Here is an 18819-nt window from a genome sequence, read left to right as displayed (position 1 = left end):
AATGAGAGAGGGAAGAGGAGGAAATGGCTAATAAGCCCATCTAGTGTAACAAAATCCGGAAAGGCCCCTCAAAAACCCGATATTGCATCAGCCCGGTCTGGGCAGTGTTCGCCCAGAGGGACCGGTCTCTCCCCAGCAGGGACCGGTCTCTCGCTGCGAACCCGAAAAACCAACGTTCGGGAACCGGTCTCTCCCTGCGTGGGACCGGTCTTTCTCTGCGAAGGCGCGCTCGGGGACCGGTCTCGCACGCCAGGGATCGGTTGCCTCAGGGCTGCCGCAACACTGTTCACTGGGGGACCGGTCTCTCTTTCCAGGGACCGGTCCACGAGAGTAAAAACTCTCAGGACTTGTCCAGAATTCCAGTTTTCGAACTTTTTAGGTCGGAAAACATTCTACGACCCTCCACCAAGTGTGGAAAAGCTCGAAACACATCCAAACACTCGAACCTCGCAATTTGCAAAGGTCCAGTGTGTTACAGTGAGCTTCTAGAAGAATGTCCTCTTTAATTCCCGACACCGCCGGCACACAAATCCGATCGCGAAATCGAAACAACCCTTGATCATCCACAAGAAAATCATCCGTATAACCATTAACCATTTTAGCACGAATTTTTTACAATTCCATGCCGTGAACTTGCTTTTCTTTTATCCTTTCCAACAAGGTAGGTTGCACTACTAAAGCCATCAATCTCAAGGGTGTATCAGGAGCCACCACCTCCAACTCCAACCGTTTCATTTGTTCAATTAACGGTAGTTGTGTGACTACAAGTATCGCCAAATTTTCGTTGACATCCAGCTTAGAGCATCCGCTACCACGTTAGCCTTGCCCGGGTAGTAGAGAATCGTCAGATCATAATCCTTGAGCAGCTCTAGCCATCTACGCTATCTCTAATTCAACTCCTTATAAGTGAAAAGATACTTTAAGCTCTTATGATCCGTGTACATTTCACACCGCTCACCATATAGGTAATGACGCCATAACTTTAATGCAAAGACTATGGCTGCCAACTCTAAGTAGTGGATAGGATAATTCCTTTCATAATCCTTCAACTGGCGAGAAGCATACGCGATCACCTTTACATCCTGCATTAAGACACATCACATGTAACACACTAAACTTTTGCAAATAGTGAGGTTCGAGTGTTTGATTTGTGTTCCGAACTTTTCCACACTTCGTGGAGGGTCGTGGACAGCGTTCCGACCTATGGTTCGAGTCTCGAGAATTGAGGTTTAAAACTTGGCACCAAAACCCAAAAAGTTAGATTATTGGTGTGCTCTCGGGTAGCTTTCAGCAGGCTGTGTACCAGTACAGGGTTAATGGCTGTACCGGTACGGGGTGATGGTTGTACCGGTACGCGGGGCCGTGTACTGGTACACAGGCAGGTTCTTAGCCAACCCGAGGCTCGGGTTTGGCATTTTCGTAGGATGTGTACCGGTATGCGACCCCGTGTACCGGTACGCAGTGCAATCCGCCGACTGCTTGAACTGCAGGGGTGTTTTTGCTATTGTAGCAACACTATATGTGTACCCACGCCCCTTAAGGCTCTCTTTGAGCCTTGCACCAGCAGAGAATAGGTAGGGGAGCCTCTCTCTTCCCCTTTTTGGATTTGATCTCCTTTTAGCTTGGATTTTGGTGGATTGATCTCTCCCTTTTTCCTCTTTGTGCATCTCCACCATAGTTGAATCTTAGAGCTTGGACTTGAGGCTTGTTTGAGGGAAGATTCTTGGACCTAGAGGACTTTGAGCTTGGCTTGAAGCTTCTTAGAGGTTTGTAGCTTATCCCCCCCTCTGGATTTTAGTTTTGATGCTTTGAACTAGATGAAACCCTAGATTTGGATACTAGGGCTAGAATTTGGGGATTTGTGATTTGTGGGCTTTAGGATCCAATTGATGGGTTTAGAACCTTCGTGTAGGTTGGATTGGAAGGGCTATTACTCCCGTTTGGAGATCGAAAGAGCACCCTTCGCATTCGGTGAGTTTTTAGCCTTGTGTTGAGTCGGTTAATGTTGGATCGCATTGATGTTCGTTTGCTTCTTTCGCCTCACTTTTTGATGCTTCTAGGATACTAGGAGGCTAGGGGGCACCTTCGTTGGAGCAAACGAAGGGTTTCGAGGAGACCGGTGGGTTTGACTTCATGAAAACGAGGCGAAATGGCCCCTATGTATTCTATACTTGTCGTAACGTCATTTTGATTTCATATTCATGTTAAATGAGATTTTTGTGAATTTTAGAACACTTAAAATGCATGCCCTATATATCATGAAATTTTCACTCTATATGGTAGAGCATTCTGGGTTTTTAGCATGCATGAGAGAAGTGGTTCTTTTGCGTGTTGGGTACTTGTCTCGTACGATGAAAATGATTAGAATTATGCATTTATGAACATAATTATTCATATTGGGACATAGTGAGCAAAAGTGCCATAAAGGGGCACTTGAACTAGAAAATTGTTGAACTACAACTTAGAGACATGATGATAGGCCATCGAAAATCTACTATATTTCGTATTTTAGGCACGATGACATAGAGATAGGCCATTGAGACAGTTACTATGTTCCGTGTGTTAGACACGATGACATAGAGGCAGGCCTTTGGGACATGTGCTATATTCCGGGTTTTAGATCCGATGAAACAGTGATGAACCATTGGGACCTGAGACGAACTTATTCACTTGCATGCCATTGTGCTCATTCGCACATATTTGTGAGGGTCGCTCCCTACAAGTCGGCACTCCAGAGATAGCCATCGCGACATATGCTCGCCCGTGCGGGATTGGGTGCCAAAATGGGATACTGTGGGGGAGGCTCATTCCTAGAGTGGGGATGTTGACTACCACGGGGCCATTGTTGGCACGGCGCAGGCCGGACTACCTATGGGTAACTTCCACAGGATTCGGTTACTGGTGACATATTGTACCTTTTAGCTTGTGATCATTGTGTTGGGCTTATACTTCTGCAATTATGCCATTGGTAGTTTATTACTTATGCAAATTCATGCTAAGTAGAGATCATGTAGTAGTTTATTACTTATGCAAATTCATGCCAAGTAGAGATCATGTGGTAGTTTATTACTTATGTAAATCCATACCAAGTAGAGATCATGTGGTAAATTATTACTGATGAAAGTAGTGACATCATGCTATATTGAGCTTCCATTTCAGTGATTTATTTGTTCATATTATTCTTACCTGCCTTACTTATCTTGCTTGCTTAGTTTTGGGCCTAGTGGTGCATTTCATTGAAGTCAGTAATTGCCCACTGGGAACTATTATTTAACAGTTCTCACGCCCTCTGTTTTATATTTTCCTTTCAGAGCCCTCTGCACCGGCGGAGGCACGGGACCGCGGCAAGGGGATCGCTAGCTAGATAGCGAGGATTTACTTTTACTCTTAGGTGGTTTCCCCTCTTTTTATGTTTTGGGAGAGCGAGAGATTTTGTTTACCATGTATGGAGACCACCTATGTACTCTTTTAGCACTTGTATTTGGATCTTTGCTTGTACTACTTTATAGTTTATTAGTGATTTTAGCTCTCTACTCTTCACATTGCTTTAGTCTCTAGATGATGTATATTGCTCTGATACTTCTAGTTGTTTTCTTTTATTATCTCATTTATCGTTTTGTTTTAGACGCCTTATTGTTTTAGACGTATGGCGGGTCTGTGCACGTGCCGGGCGGGCTTCCGCTGAGTCCCAGGGCGTGACAGATTAATTTAGTATCAGAGCCTAGGGTTGAGTCCTAGGGGACCTAGCAAACCTTAGGCCGGTTGGACTATAGGAAATAGGCTCGTGAGAGACGAGGTCTATTTGACTTGTGAGCGAAAGTATCATGATTGGGTATCTTGATAACTCTAAAAAGTTGGAGTTGATCGAAGTGTATGGCCTCTAACTTCGCGGAGGGTTACGTTGGCGGCCGACAACGTAACATCGGGAGTTAGTGGTGAAGAACACTTCCTTACTTTCGCATGATTTGGGTATTTCTATTTGAGCGGGGATGTGATAGCGTGGGTTCTACTAACTTACGCTTTTATGATGTTGTAGTGACAATGCCGATTACACGCTCTTAATCTGCCGGAGCGGATAATGCGGCAAACTTGGAGGAGGTCAAGACTTCCGCTACCTCCGGATCCAGCGAGGTCTGTGAGTTGAGGAGCCAGCTTACGACTTTTACTGATCTCGTGGCTCAGCAGGCGGCGGCGGCCCAGCAGCAGGCTGATGCGGCGCGCCAACAGGAGGCACGGATGAAGCGCCTGGAGGACCTTCTTCTGCAGCAGGCGGCAGCTGGCGGCAGATTCCAGGGAGACCCAGACCCCTATACCGCCAGCACCAGTTGTGGACGTCGCGCCGAGAGCGCCGTCCCCTGCGCCCGATTCGTCACGTGTGGCGCTCGTGGCCACGCCTCAGGAGGAGGCTTTGGCGGCGCCACCTGTTCAGGCACCCCCGATTGGAGCTATTTTTTCCGTGTTGGTTGAGGGGGCGGAGCGGGACCGACTGATGGAGCGCCTCAACGAGTTTAGAAGGTGCAGTCCGCGGATCTTCGACGGCGAGAAGGTCGACCACTGGATCGTGGAAAAGTGGTTGATGCATATAGAGAAGCTCTTCCGAGACACCTTCGTGGAGGAGAGAGATCGAGTTTGGCTCGCCACTCACCATCTGGACAGCAAGGCCTATCGTTGGTGGTTGGATCTTCAAGAGAACCCCAGCACCAACTTGGCGGCTATTACATGGAAGAAATTCAAGGAGCTTCTACTGGCGCACTACTTCCCGACCAGCGTCAACAGGAAGATGGAGCAGGATCTGCGCAGCTTGCGCCAGGGAGACCGCACTATGGCCAAGTACGAGATGGAGTTTTCTCGGCTTCTTCACTGCGTGCCTTTCGTCGTGCGGGACGAGGAGGACAAGGCCCGCATCTTCGAGCGGGGGTTGCGACCGTCGATCTTCCGGTTCGTGCAATCCTCTAACCTCCAAACCTACTGGGAGGTGGTGGATCGCGCGCTCATCGTTGAGAGCGGCGCGGCAGAGATGCAGGAGCGGCGAGAGGGCTTGGACAGGGGTAAGGCCAAGAGGCCTGCGGCGGAGGGTGCGAGCCAGACGCACTCTAGGAGGCCGCCGAAACATCCTAGGAGCAAGCAGTGTGGGCGCGGCCCGGCAGCGCAGCGAGGAGGTCCTGATCGACGCCGACCTCCCCAGTGCGTGATCTACGGTGGTCCTCACACTCCACCGCAGTGTCCACAGCGGGGAGGTAGGTGCTACTTGTGTGGCCAGGAGGGCCACTTCCGGACTGAGTGCCCGAGGAGATCGTCACCGACACCATCGACTGCATCTGCACCGGCTCTACCAGCCGCAAGCCAAGGGACTCCATCGGCGCAGTATCAGCCTGGGCGGCCACCCGTCCAGCGCCAGAGCGAGGGTTCTCGACAGGCCCCGAGTGGGCGTATGTATTTTGCTCAGATCGAGGAGGCGGCATGTAACATACCGAACTTCTAAAACTTTGAAGTTACGGTGTACATTTGATTGGAAAGCCATTTGAATGATCCCGGTGAAGTTCGGTGAAGTTCTGGAGCATTCGTGCGTTTCGGTGCGCGTAGGCACGAAAACGAAACCCGAAAGGCTATGTTGGGCCGTGAGCTGAATCCAGCATTAGCGTGGATGAAAAGATGATGAAAACATGTTTGAAAACATGTTGGGAGAGTCTCGGTTCGATTTGAAACGAATCAGAGGTCAAACGATCGAAAACGGAGTGAAAACGAACCCCGAAAGCTGAAAAAGCTGAAAATTTGGCTAAGTCTGGAATGCTGTTTTTCTGGACCTTCGGGGACCGGTCTCTCACTGCCTAGGACCGGTCCCAGAGACCCGAAAATGCCCAGTTTGGGCTGTTGCAAGAGAGGCATTGTTGAGGGGCTTATGTGCAATTATTGCATGGATTAAGTGTATAGAGAGGGTTAGAACACCTCTCTCTCTCTCTTTCCCTCACCGTAACACCCCAAAATCCATCCCTCTCTCTCTCTCTAAACGAAAAAGAAGAAGAGAAGAAGAAGAGGGAAAAGAAGAAAAGAAGAAGAAGAAGAAGGAGAAGAAGGTCAAGAAAGGGATCCTCGTTGTCTCCTTCCTCTTCCTTGTGTTTGGGGAAGCTTGGAGAGGTAAGCTTTGTAACCCTACAATGGTAGATCTGTAGAGTTTGATTCTAATGCTCTAGAAATGGATTTAGTAGCATTCCTAGATGCTAATTAGGTGTTTATTGCATGAATCGAAGATCGATTTGGTGGTTTTTGCAATAGTAGCATCTAGGGCATCCAAAGTGGGATTTTGTAAATAGATAAGTTTGATCTCATTTGACCTTTCGTAAGCCTAATTGCTAGGTAAACAAACGCGTTGGCGAAGACGGTTCGGCAATCCGACGAGCCGTTGCGAAGTTATTAAAGAAACGGATGTTTAGGCTTCGTTGCCGCCTGGAGGGCCGAGGCGACGTCGTAAAATCGTGGAAATGGATTTGAGGCACCGTGGCACATAACCGAGGACCTATAATTTTCGGGGCTGCGAAGCGGAGCACGGTTGAGGCGCAGTTGCGATATCGGGCCGTGCCGGATACGGGTGCCGCGGGAGGCCAATTGCAAGTGTCGACAAGCAATCGGAACACAAGTTAAGGTGGGTTGTGTTTACCGAAGCGACTAGGTCGCCATTATGTCTAAAAGAATTGTGAACTTATGTTGATGCATATAGTTGCTAAATGAATACATGATGCATGCCATAGAAATGTTAATATAAGAAATGCTAAGTGTATACATGATAAGTATGGTGTAGAAATGCTAAATGTAAGCATGTGGTTAATGCTAAGTAAATGATATAAAGTAGCATGGCATGTTAGTCTAAAGAAGAAACTATGCTAATGATAATGCATAATAATGAGGTAAGAATGCTAAAGTAAAGGATATGTGTAGGTGGACATAAACGCACCTATAGATCGAGTGGCATCTAACCTAGTGTCAAAGAACATAGGTTGTGAATAAATCTAGAGTCATCGGAACTAGATAGAGTGGCATTGAACTTAGAGTCGTGAACCTAGGTTGAACAAGAGTGATAATAAACCTAGTGTTAATGAACATAGGTTAACGAGAAAGGCATTAATCCTAGTGTTTAAGTAAACCTAGGTTATGTGATAAAAGTGTTGAACCTAGAGTAAAGTGAATCTAGGTAGATGAGAATAATGGACCTAGTGTTAAAAAACCTAGGCTAAGAGTATGAAAGCAACGAACCTAAAGTATTAACTTAGGTTGAGTAAAGACTTGGACCTAGATAGGTCAATTCCATAGGGTTAAGACCAACCCTTGAGTACTGTGAAATGGATTTCGGAATCCCAGGACTTGTGGAACACCAAGAGTGGTGCGGGGTGTGTGCGACGATTTCGCCGCCCAGGGCTAAAGAACCATTGTCGTGGCGTGTGCGACGATTTCGCCGCCGGATGGTTGAGCCAGTTTGTGGATCATGCCGCAGGGTGACTTGAGCCAGAGCTGTGCGTGTGCGACGATTTTGCCGCCAGGTGGCCGAGTTATCGAGTGCGATGGGCTGTTGAGCAGCCAGTGTGCAGACTATCCGCAGAGGATTGACTCAAGACCGAGTCGAGTGGCATAGATGGCTAAGGTATGAGCAACCTTAGGAAAGAATCGCCGATGAGTGTAATGTGACCAAGTAATGACTAGAGAAAAGCTAATGGTAATGAATAGCTATTAAAGTAAAGAACGGCTACAAGTAAAGAATGGCTAATAATATGAAGTAGAATAAATTAATCTACTTGCATAAAGTTACAGGTATTGCATATTGCATTTTGCGAGGCATGACATTTAGTTCAATATTGAATATATATCTGTTATATGTTATTAGACTAACTTGTTGCAGTGCCTCCCTTGTACCTATTGGTCGAGCTTTTCCCTTGGGTGGCTGTACCCACTGGGAACCATGGAGTTCGTTCTCACCCCATGTTGTTTTGGGGTTTTACAGGTTTGCACGTGAGTGGCGCGGCGGCGCGAGGCAAGGGCGTAGCTCCGTAGATAGCGCCCTACCTAGAGACCAGAGATAGTGGTACCCCGAGTCGGCATAGCCTAGGGATAGAGGGAAATGAAAGAACAAGATGTATCAAATTGTAATACACTGGAACTTAGCAAATTGCAAGATTCGAGTGTTTGATCTGTGTGTGGAGCCTTTCCACAGTTTTTGGAGGGTCGTTGATAGTGTTCCGACCCCTGGCGCGCATCCCGAGAATGTTGGAGTGAGACTTGGCACCAAAATTCCAAAATTGTAATTTTTGGTCAGCTCTCGGGTAGCCTGCAGCAGGGCTTGTACCGGAACAAGGCTGGTCTTGTACCGGTACAAGGGTTGATGGTTGTACCGGTACAGCCATCGGGCTTGTACCGGTACAGAGCCGCAGACCGCGCGACCCGAGCCTCGGGTTTGCAATTTCGTCGGCCTTGTACCGGTACAAGAGCCCGTGTACCGGTACAAGGAGGCAGATTTCGTGCAGTTTGGTCTGCAGGGGGTTTTTCGCGATTGTGGGCTTTTTATAACAGCACCCACGCCCCTTAGGGCTTTTTTTGTGCTGGAACCAGAGGAGAGGAAGGTGAGTGAAGCTCCACCTTGTCCCATTTGATTTTGATCTCCATTTTGCTTGGTTTTTGATGGATTTTCTTCTCTTTTGCCCTTTGGTGCCATTTCCACCATGGATGAAGCCTCAAGCTTGGATTTGGAGCTAAGTGGAGGATAGATCTTGGGATTTAAAGGATTTAGAGCTTGATTTGAAGCTTCTAAGAGGTAAGCATTACACTATCTTCCTCTAGATTTGAGTTTTATTGGATTTCATGAGATGAAACCCTAGATTGTGATATTAGGGTTTATTTTGGGCATTTTGAATCTAGGGCTTTTGAAGCTAGATTGAGTGGATTAGAGGCTTCCATTAGGTTGGATTGGATGAGCCCTAGCTTCATTTTGGAGCTTTAGAGGAGATTTTTGCACTAGAGGTGAGTTTTCCTCACCTATGATTGATTAGCTTAATGTTTGAGCTAGGTATTGTTCGTTCGGCTCGTATGACTCATGTTCTTGTACCTCTAGGGTACTAGGAGACTAGAGGACACCCTCGTTGGAGCGCACGAGGAGTTTCGTTGTCATCGGTGGGTTTGGCTTCGTGGAAATGGGGCGAAATGGCCCCTATGCTCTTTCTACTTGTTGTAAAATATTTTTAAGTTCATTTCTATGCTAAATGGAATTTATATGAATTTTAGAGCACTTAAAATGCATGCCTTGTGTATTATGAAAATTTCACTATATAGTAGAGCTATATGAGTAGAATGCATGCATACGGGAAAAGTGTTTATTTTGCAAGTGAAAAATACATCTCTTATGAGAATTATGACTTGGAATATGTACTTTGGAACATAGTTACCATGTTTTGACATAGAGAACCAGAGTGTCATAAAGGGGCACTTGAAACTAGTAAACTATGAAACTGCAACATAGAGACATATTGGTAGGCCACTACATATCTGCTATATTCCATGTTAGAGACATGATGACATAGGGATAGGCCTTTGAGATACTTGACACATTCCATGTTATTAGACATGAGGACTTGGTACTTGCGACAGATCGTTTGACTACTTGCCATTGTGCTCATTCGCACATGCTTGTGAGGGTCGCTCCCTACAAGCCGGCACTCCGGAGATGGCCATCGCGATTCATATTCGCCGTGCGGGATTGGGCGCCGAAGTGGATTGCCGTGGGACAGGCTCATTCCTAGGGTGGGGATGATGACTACCACGGGGCCATTAGGCTCGGCACCGGCCAGACAGCCTACGGGTGGGTCTCAGGGCCATAGACAGCCTTCGGGTGGGTCTCTTCAGATTTGACTTTGTGTATCCATTATGACATGTGGACAGATGAGGATTTAGTATACTACTTGGACATTGATTAGAATAGTAAACAACGGAACTTTACTATTTCACATTGTGAACATCATGATAGTTGCTTTCATACTTATGCTATTTATGCTAAGTAGAGATATCATGTCGTAGTAGGTTACATATTTACTTACCTTTCGCTTTTCTACTTTTATAGTCACTGACGTCTTTTCGTAGCTTTGGGCCTTGTGGTGCATTCAGTGAAGTTAGTAATTGCCCACTAGGAACTATTTCTAATAGTTCTCACGCCCCTGTTTTATGGTTTACTTTTCAGAGCCTTCGGTACCGGCGGAGGCACGGGATCGCGGCAAGGGGATCGCTTAGCTAGCTAACGAGGAGCGATACTTTGCCTAGGTGGTTACTCTTTCTTTTGTATTTTGAGAGAGTGTGAGATTTTTGTATCCATGAATAGAGACCACCTATGTACCTACCTATAGCACTTGTATTTGGGATTTCCTATTGTATTTACTTTATGTCTTATTTAGTGAATTTACAGTTTCATCCTTATTCCTTGTTGTAGCATTTAGACATTTATTATGCTCTGATACACCTAGATGTCTTTTATTATTGCTTTATTATTGTTGTTTTTAGACGCCTTATGCGTTTTAGACGTATGGCGGGTCTGGGCACGTGCCGGGCGGGCTTCCGCTGGGTCCCGGGGGGTGACAACAGCTCCGGGAGATGATGGCGCGACAGGCGGCGGCGGCGACATCTGTCCCGAGGGATCCGCCCGCACCTGTTGCCCCTATAGCACCACCTCTTGCGGTGGCGGCGGCACCGGTGATGTCTATTCCTCCGACGGCATCAGGTTCATCGGCTCCTATTCTCGATGTACTTGAGGCCGAGCAGGAGAGCACATTGGCGGCGCTGACGGCATTCAAGCGATTCAACCCTCCGACCTTTAACGACGATGTGAAGGATCCGTGGGTGACGGAGAATTGGCTAGCTGCGATGGAGGCCTTGTTTGAGGATATCTACACCCTCGAGGAGGATAAAGTTCACCTTGCGGCTCATTGTTTCGACGGGTCGGCTCGGTTGTGGTGGACTCAGGCAAAGAAGAATCATTCATTGGAGCATGCTTCTGTTACTTGGGAGGCGTTTCGGGAGATGCTACTTATGGAGTATCCGAGAGCGACAAAAGGAAAATCAAGGAGGATTTTCGAAAGTTAAGGCAAGGAAGCCGATCAGTGCGGGAGTACGAATGGGAATTCACGCACATGATTAACTGCGTGCCGCGCTTGGTTCACGGTGATAGGGACCAAACGGAGGCATTTGAGCGCGGGTTGCGACCCGAGATTTTTAAGGTTGTTCATGCATTCCGCTTGAAGTCCTACGAGGAGGTTCTTGACCGTGCGCTTTGGGTGGAGCACGGGAATGCCATTGCGCGTGATGAGCGTGAGGCTTTTGAGAGGGACAGGGAAAGAGATAAGTCCAAGAAGCGACCGGCTGGTGGATCCGCGGGGCAATCAAGTTCAAAGCGACCCCCGCGACCTCAGCAATCACAAGGGCGGGGAGGCAGGAGCCAGACGACTTCCTTCCCGTGTGTTATTTACGGTGGGAATCATAGGCCCAGGGATTGTTCCCCGCGCGAGGGAGATGTTATCGATGCGGCTCTTCTGGACATATGAGTTGGGAATGCTCGGGTGGCGCATCCCCGGCTCCGTCATCAGCTTCAGTTCAGTACACCCCACGGCAGTAGGCGGGACTGCCACCCGCTATATCTGTTGGACGATCGTCGATGCATCGTCAGCCGGAGGCCTCTCGAGCACCTAGTAGGCAAGTATTTGCCACTCAGGTGGCGGAGCCACCAATTATTTTTCCCGATGACGTCGTGGCAGGTATTATTCTTATCAGAGGCACTAGAGCCAGAGCCATATTTGATACGGGTGCATCTCATTCATTCATATTGGCATCATTTGCACAAGCACATGACATAGAGATCACTCATAGCGAGGAGTATTGGTTGGTGAATACTCCCGAGCACTCATTCGACATTCACGATGAGTGCTTGGACTACCCAGTGCAGATAGGTGATTGGATTATGCCGATCGACCTACTAGTGTTAAAGGAAATGTGGGGCTTCGAGGTAATCTTGGGGATCAATTGGCTCTCCAAGTATTACGCGGTTATAGATTGCGAAAGAAGGGTGATCACGTTCCGTGAGCCTGACCAAGAGGAGTTAGTGTATCGGGCGTGCAAAGGCAAACGCTTCGCGGCGACAATATCGACGGTGAGGGCGAAGAGAATGATTAAGGGTGGTTGCAAGGCTTATTTCGCAACCATCGTAGACCCCCGAAAGGAGTACCTGGAACTGGAGAGTATTCGGGTTGTGCTTGAGTATCCGGATGTATTTTCGGCGGAGTTATCGGGATTGCCCCCGGATTGGGAAGTCGAGTTTGTCATTGACTTGATTCCCGGGGCGGCGCCAATTTCGAAGGCTCCGTATAGAATGGCACCAGTGGAGCTAAAAGAGTTGAAAGCCCAGTTGCAAGACTTGCTCGATAAAGGCTTCGTACGGTCAAGCGTGTCCCCGTGGGGAGCTCCGGTGCTATTTGTAAAGAAGAAGGACGACACACTTCGACTCTGCGTTGACTATTGCGAGTTGAATAGAGTGACGATCAAGAACAAATACCTGTTGCCGAGAATTGATGACTTATTCGACCAGTTGCAAGGGTCAAGGGTATATTCAAAAATTGATCTTCAATCGGGGTATCATCAGTTAAAGATACGGCCCAAAGACGTGCATAAAACGGCGTACCGTACGCGGTGGTTAGAGTTGCTCAAAGATTATGATGTAGTATCCTTGTTTGTTATTGTGAGTTGGTAAAGGGCATACTGGTCTTTGCCAATCCTTATCACCTCCACCGCCTTAATTAAGGCGGCAGGCTGTGAGTTGGAGGATTGCTAATTAATGTTGGCTCTCGTTTTTCTCTCTAGAATTGGAACGTGAGTTGGAGGAGCTCGGTGGAGTGCCGTTGGAGCTTGGATTCGGCGCCGACATCGCGCCGCGAAGCCGTTCGAGGGTACGGTCGCCGCCGTAGCATCGCGAGGAGGCCGGGCGAGGGTGTTTTTCCGCCGTTCTCGACGTCGCGTCGAATTGGATTTAGCGATCGAGGTAGGTTTATCATCGGATTCTTACTTCTAGAGGCCTGTTGGTCGACATGTATATTTCGGGTTTTCACGTACTTGTATTATAGCTCTAATTCATTACCGTTTCATGTTTTGTTGATTAGAATGAATTTAGAGCATGATTCTAATTATGGATAAATTACGAATGAGTTTAGAGCATGATTTTAATTATGGATAAATTATACATGTTGGACTCAGATTTGACATAGGAGAAAATACGCAAATAATTTGTCATTATGCTTACACTACCAGATTTAGCTCTAGGAGCCGTTATATTTTTGTATCGTCGCAGTATCAGTGTGGTGGATACCCCAGGTAGTGTAGTCAGCTGTTAAGCTCGTGCTGGGATGCCGAGCCTATTTTTTTCAGTAGCTTCAAACTGTTCCGGATTGTTGGGTGCCGTTGGGACTGACGGTGGACCCGGTTTTCCGTTTTGGCATCAGATTGCGCTGAGGGCGCGTGACTTTTGGTTGGTAGACCAGTTGAACCCAGTGTACTTGACTATAGCCTGCGAGAGCCTGATTGAGCTCGACAGAGATAGCTTGCATACTCGGTTGGGTAGCGCCCACGAGTGCCACTCCGGAGTCGGGCCTAGTGCTGTTGCGTTGGTGTCGCTGTGTCCTGGTTGGACTTGCTCTCCACTAACTACCAAGCGGGGGTGGTTGTAGTGTTGCTTCGGCAGGCGGGACGGGTGTGTCACAGTCCCTAAATAGATTGGGTCAGCATTAATATTTTTACTACAGATAATTAGAGTAGAGCATGATAGTGTAGTGATATCTAGCTTTAGATGTTTCCAGCTTTCCTACTATCCCAGCTCCTTTCTGTAGACTTAGTGGGTGGACCGATGATTGTTGAGGGCGGCACCCACTGAGGACTACTTGTTTTTACAGTAGTTCTCACGCCCAGTTGTTACCCTGTGTTTTGCAGAACCTGCTGTTCCGGTTGCTGCGCCTTCTTAGGCTGATCGAGGCAAGGGCGTCGCGAGTTAGAGCCCTACCCGACGAGTTGCTGAGATAGAGGATCCACCACTGCAGGTAGTTCCGGTTTATTTTGTTGAGTTCATGTACATACAGTTGTTATAACTCGTTGGAGCGAGTACCTTTGTATAGCGTTTTGTTGTATGTATGTGAGACTTGTTTTATCCTACCTGTTTGGTTTCTTTACAGCTCTATACTACTGGTTGTAGTGTTGTATATTTTCAGTTACCGATACGCTTCGTATATAGGAAAAATTCTTTGTATACGGCAGATTTGTCGACGTGCCCGAGAATTGTGTAATCTGGGGCGTAACAGATTAAGTTGGTATCAGAGCTTAGCATTAGGTCGTTGGGACCTAGAAAACCTAAGTTTGGCAAACCATAGGAAGGCAAGACGCGAGAGGCGTAATTTATTGCGAAAGTCAATGATTAATTATTCTAACTCCTCCTAGAGTGGGGTGAGTGATTGAAAGAGTGCCTATTTTGGCCAAAGAAATTATGTTTGCTGCAGACTACATAATTTTGCGGAAAGATAGGTGCCACCTTCTGGACTTTCGTTGATTGGGTCGAGAGTGTTTATGTTTATCTGACCCTGCTTTTCTTTTTGCAGCTATGTATCGTCGTCGAGGCCGACCGTCGACACGGGACCGGGCATAGTTGGCACAGGATCGTGTGGGACCTTCTGAGATGCCTGAGCAGGTGGAGCCGAGTGCCCGGTAGGAGCAGGGTGTTCGACCGGAGGCGAGTGCATCCTCGGGCTTGACTGCACAGTTGGCCGCCCTGACCGAGGTGACGAGGCGGCAGGGGGAGTTGTTGGAGAGGATGTGTGAGAGGTTAGCTTCGCCCCAGAGTTCAGCACCGAGGGCACCAGAGTCGTCTGTTCCACCTCCGACTACTCCAGTGGCAGCACCAGTTGCAGCAGTACCTCCGCGAGCAGCCGTTCCAGTAGCACCAGTTGCGCCTGCTGGGGGGCCAGTACAGTTGACAGAGGCCGAGCAGGAGCGGTGGACGGAGAGGTTTGCTCGTTTTCGCCGTTTTGATCCACCGATTTTCGATGGCAGTTGTACTGAGGCCTGGGTTGTTGAGGGATGGGTCAGTGTGATGGAGAAGCTATTTGAGGATTTATTCATTCCTGAGGGGGAGCAGGTGTCTTTGGGAGTCCATTGTTTGGCAGGTGATGCCCACGCCTGGTGGAGGAGAGTGAGGAGAGAGCAGGGACTGGTAGCGTTGCAGTTGAGATAGGATGAGTTCTGTGGAATGTTGTTTGGGATGTTCTTTCCCAATAGTGTGAAACAGAAGCTCGAGGAGGATTTGAAGAGGATTCAGCAGGGGGATCGTCCAGTGCAGGAGTACATTCGGGAGTTTACTCGACTCCTGAACTGTGTGCCATTTGTGGCCACGGACGAGGCACACAGGGTCTATCTGTTTGAGCAGGGGCTGAGACCCGACATTTTCAGGTTGGCGCGGACGCAGAGGTCAATGACTCTCGATGCATCCATAGAGCAGGCCTTGTGGGTGGAAAGAGGTGAGGTGTCACTGCAGGAGAGGACTCAGGCCGTGGGGCAGAGCTCAGACGGAACGCACTTTCAGATGAATGCTGGAAATCGAGTATGCAGGCGTCCGCAGCAGGCCATCCACGAATCGACGGCTCTTAAGGCTGGGTCTTCGGTGTCAAGCGTTCTACGGGGATCGCCGTCAGTCCAGGGTTGATCACGCCCCTGACCCAGCGGAAGCCCGCCCAGGCCGCGTGCCGCAATCCCTCATATCGTCTAAAACGTAAATAAGGCGTGTAAAACAACAATAAAAAACACAATAATAACTAAAGACATCTAGGATACTCAGACATAAATAAATGTCTAAATCTAGCAACAAGGATACAAGATAAACGTAAAATACACTAAATAGAAACATAGAATTAATTCAGAGTGAAATTCTCATATACAATTGCTATAGGTAGACTACATGTGGTGCTCTAATACATAATACACAAAACCTCTCACATCTCTCAACAGCAAAAGAAAGTCGTAAACCATGCTAGGCAAGTACCCGCTCTCGCTAGCTTAGCTAAGCGATGTCCCCTTGCGTGCGTTCCGTGCATGCCGCCGTGCCCGAAGCTCTGAAAAGGTTTAAACCATAAAACAGGGCGTGAAACCTATTTAAAAATAAGTTTCCCAGTCAATTACTGACTTCTCGTGAATGCACATACAGCCCAATAGCTACAAAAAGATCAGTGATCAATAAAAGTAAAAAGCGAAAGTAATAAAATGTAATTACTACAAACAGATATCTCTAGCTTAGCATAATTAGCATGAGTATAAGCTATCTTATGCATGAAGTAAAAGCTCCAACTAATTCCATAATGTTCACAATGGAATAGTAAAGTTCCGTCGTTTACTTCTCTAGTCAATGTCCAAGTAGTACACTAAGTCATACATCTGTCCACCATTACACCAATGAATGCCTCAAAATCAAACGAAGAGACCCACCCGAACGCTGTCTATGCACCTGAACCCACACCGTAGGCCTGTCTGGCCGTGTCGACCTAATGGCCCCGTGGTGATATCAGTTCCAACCCTAAGGAATAGCTGCCCACGAGAAACCACTCGGGCGCCCAAATCCCGCACGCGAATGAATCACGATGGCTATTCTCCGGATGCCACGCTTGCTAGGCGAGCGGACACTCACAAGGCAGTTGCGAAATGAGACAATGTCATATCGTACGTCCAGTCACAATACCAAGTCTACATGATCAAATAAATGAAATGTAATGCGAATGTCCCAAAGGCTATCTCTATTTTTCTCATGTCTCTCACAATGAATATATAGCAGAATGTACAATGAGCCTATCACTCATCTCTAAGTTTGCATTTCATAGTTTACTAATTCAAGTGCCCCTATTATGACACTTTTGCTCAACGAGTCCCAAGCATGGCATTAATATGTTCATGATGCATAGTTCACTCAATTCTAGCATGGAGACATGTTCTCAACTTGCAAAACCAAGCACTATTCTCAATGCATGCAATCTACACATATAGCTCTACTATATGGAGTACAAATTTTACGATACATGAGATATGCATGTTAAGTGTTATAAAATTCATATAAATCATATTTAGCATGAATTTAAATTCAAAAATACTTTACAAAAAGTTTAGAAGGCATAGGGGCCATTTTGCCCCATTTTCATGAAGTCAAACCCACCAAAATCGACTTCTTCGTTTCGCCGAACGAAGGTATCCACAAGCTTCCTAGTACCCTAGAAACATCAAAAATAGGGTCACCCAAACGAAAGGAAGAGCAAATAGCTCAATCATTAAGCTCCTCAAGCTAGGGTTGGAGAAAACTCACCTCAAGTGAAAAACCCTCTTTTAATCCTCAAATGGAAGGTAGATGTAATATGTCGAAAATTTCGACTACGGGCTAATTGGGATCAAATTGATCACAATAATGCCAAAATAAAAAAATTAATTGCTTCCAAATTAATTTGGCAACTTGTAGAGGTTATTTGGCGTGAATTGGAAGTGATTAGGAGTGTTCGAAGTGAACTAGACGCGCAAAAAGGCTTTAAATTTGCTGCTGCCAGCTTGTTGTTAGTGCAGGGACTAAACTGCGAACCTGCAGGGACTAAACTGCAAACCTGCAGGGACTGAATTGTAAACCTGCAGGCTGCAATGCATTTTTGCAAGTTTAAGGGGTTAAGATGCAGTTTTCTGAGCTTATCACTTAACCCCAGCTGAGTGGAAGTTGTACACGTGCTAGGTAACTGTAATATACCGAAAATTTGGAAAATAAATGTCGAACTTTAGTCAAATTGACCAAAGTACGAGGACGGTACACTTCGGAAAGTCCGAAGGTGTTAAAATGATTAAAAGTGAGTTATGGGAGGTTTTCGAGTGCTATAGAATCAAAATCTGCATTCAGCAGTTTTGAGCTCTCAGGGAACGGTCCCTGGTGGGAGAGACCGGTCCCCGAATGCGTATGAAGTGAGACAGCCGAAAAATCGGCTAAGTCCTGAGGAATTAGCTCTCCGGAACCGTTCCCTGCCTGAGAGACCGGTCCCCGAGAGACCGGTCCCACCAGAGAGAGACCGGTCGCATTACGCGCAACAGCTCTGGCTGCGCTCGGAGAGCTCTCGGAGACCGGTCCCTGGTCGGGGAGACCGGTCCCCAAGCCAGAAATCTGCCCAGTCCAGGCAGTTGAATAAAATGAAAGTTGAGGGGTTTATTAGCATTTTTGCAACCCAATGGTTATGTAGGAGGGACATGAGGGCTTTTCTCTCATTCCACTCCCTCTCATTCCCCCTCACCTCTCTTTCTCTCTCTAGAAGACAAAGAAGGAGAAGAAGAAGACAAGGAAGGGAAGGAAAAGAAGAGGAAGAAAGTGAAGAGGAAGACAAGGAGAAGAAGAAAACCTCTCCTCTCCTTCTCTAGCTTGGAAAAGGAGCAAGTTTAGAGGTAAGCTTTGCCCCTTCTCATGCTAAATTCCAAACTAGGGTTTGGATTAACCTAGAAATGGTTTTAATGGAGTATTTAGAGTCTTTGAAGCTTTCTTTTTGCTTCTTTTGAGATCATGGCCATGGGTTTGGTGTTGGAGGTAAAGCTTGAAGGAGAGCTTGGCCCCTCTCATGGTGAAATCCAAACTAGGGTTTGGAATGAGTTAGGAATGGTTCAGATGAACTCTTTAGAGTATATTGAAGCTATTTTTGCTTCTCTTTGAGATCAAACCCAACGTTTGATGATGCTATGGAGCTAGGGCACCCAAATTGGGGCTTT

Source organism: Ananas comosus, unplaced genomic scaffold (assembly GCF_001540865.1).
Source record: "Ananas comosus cultivar F153 unplaced genomic scaffold, ASM154086v1, whole genome shotgun sequence".
Lineage (NCBI taxonomy): Eukaryota > Viridiplantae > Streptophyta > Magnoliopsida > Poales > Bromeliaceae > Ananas > Ananas comosus.
This window is presented reverse-complemented; position numbering follows the sequence as displayed.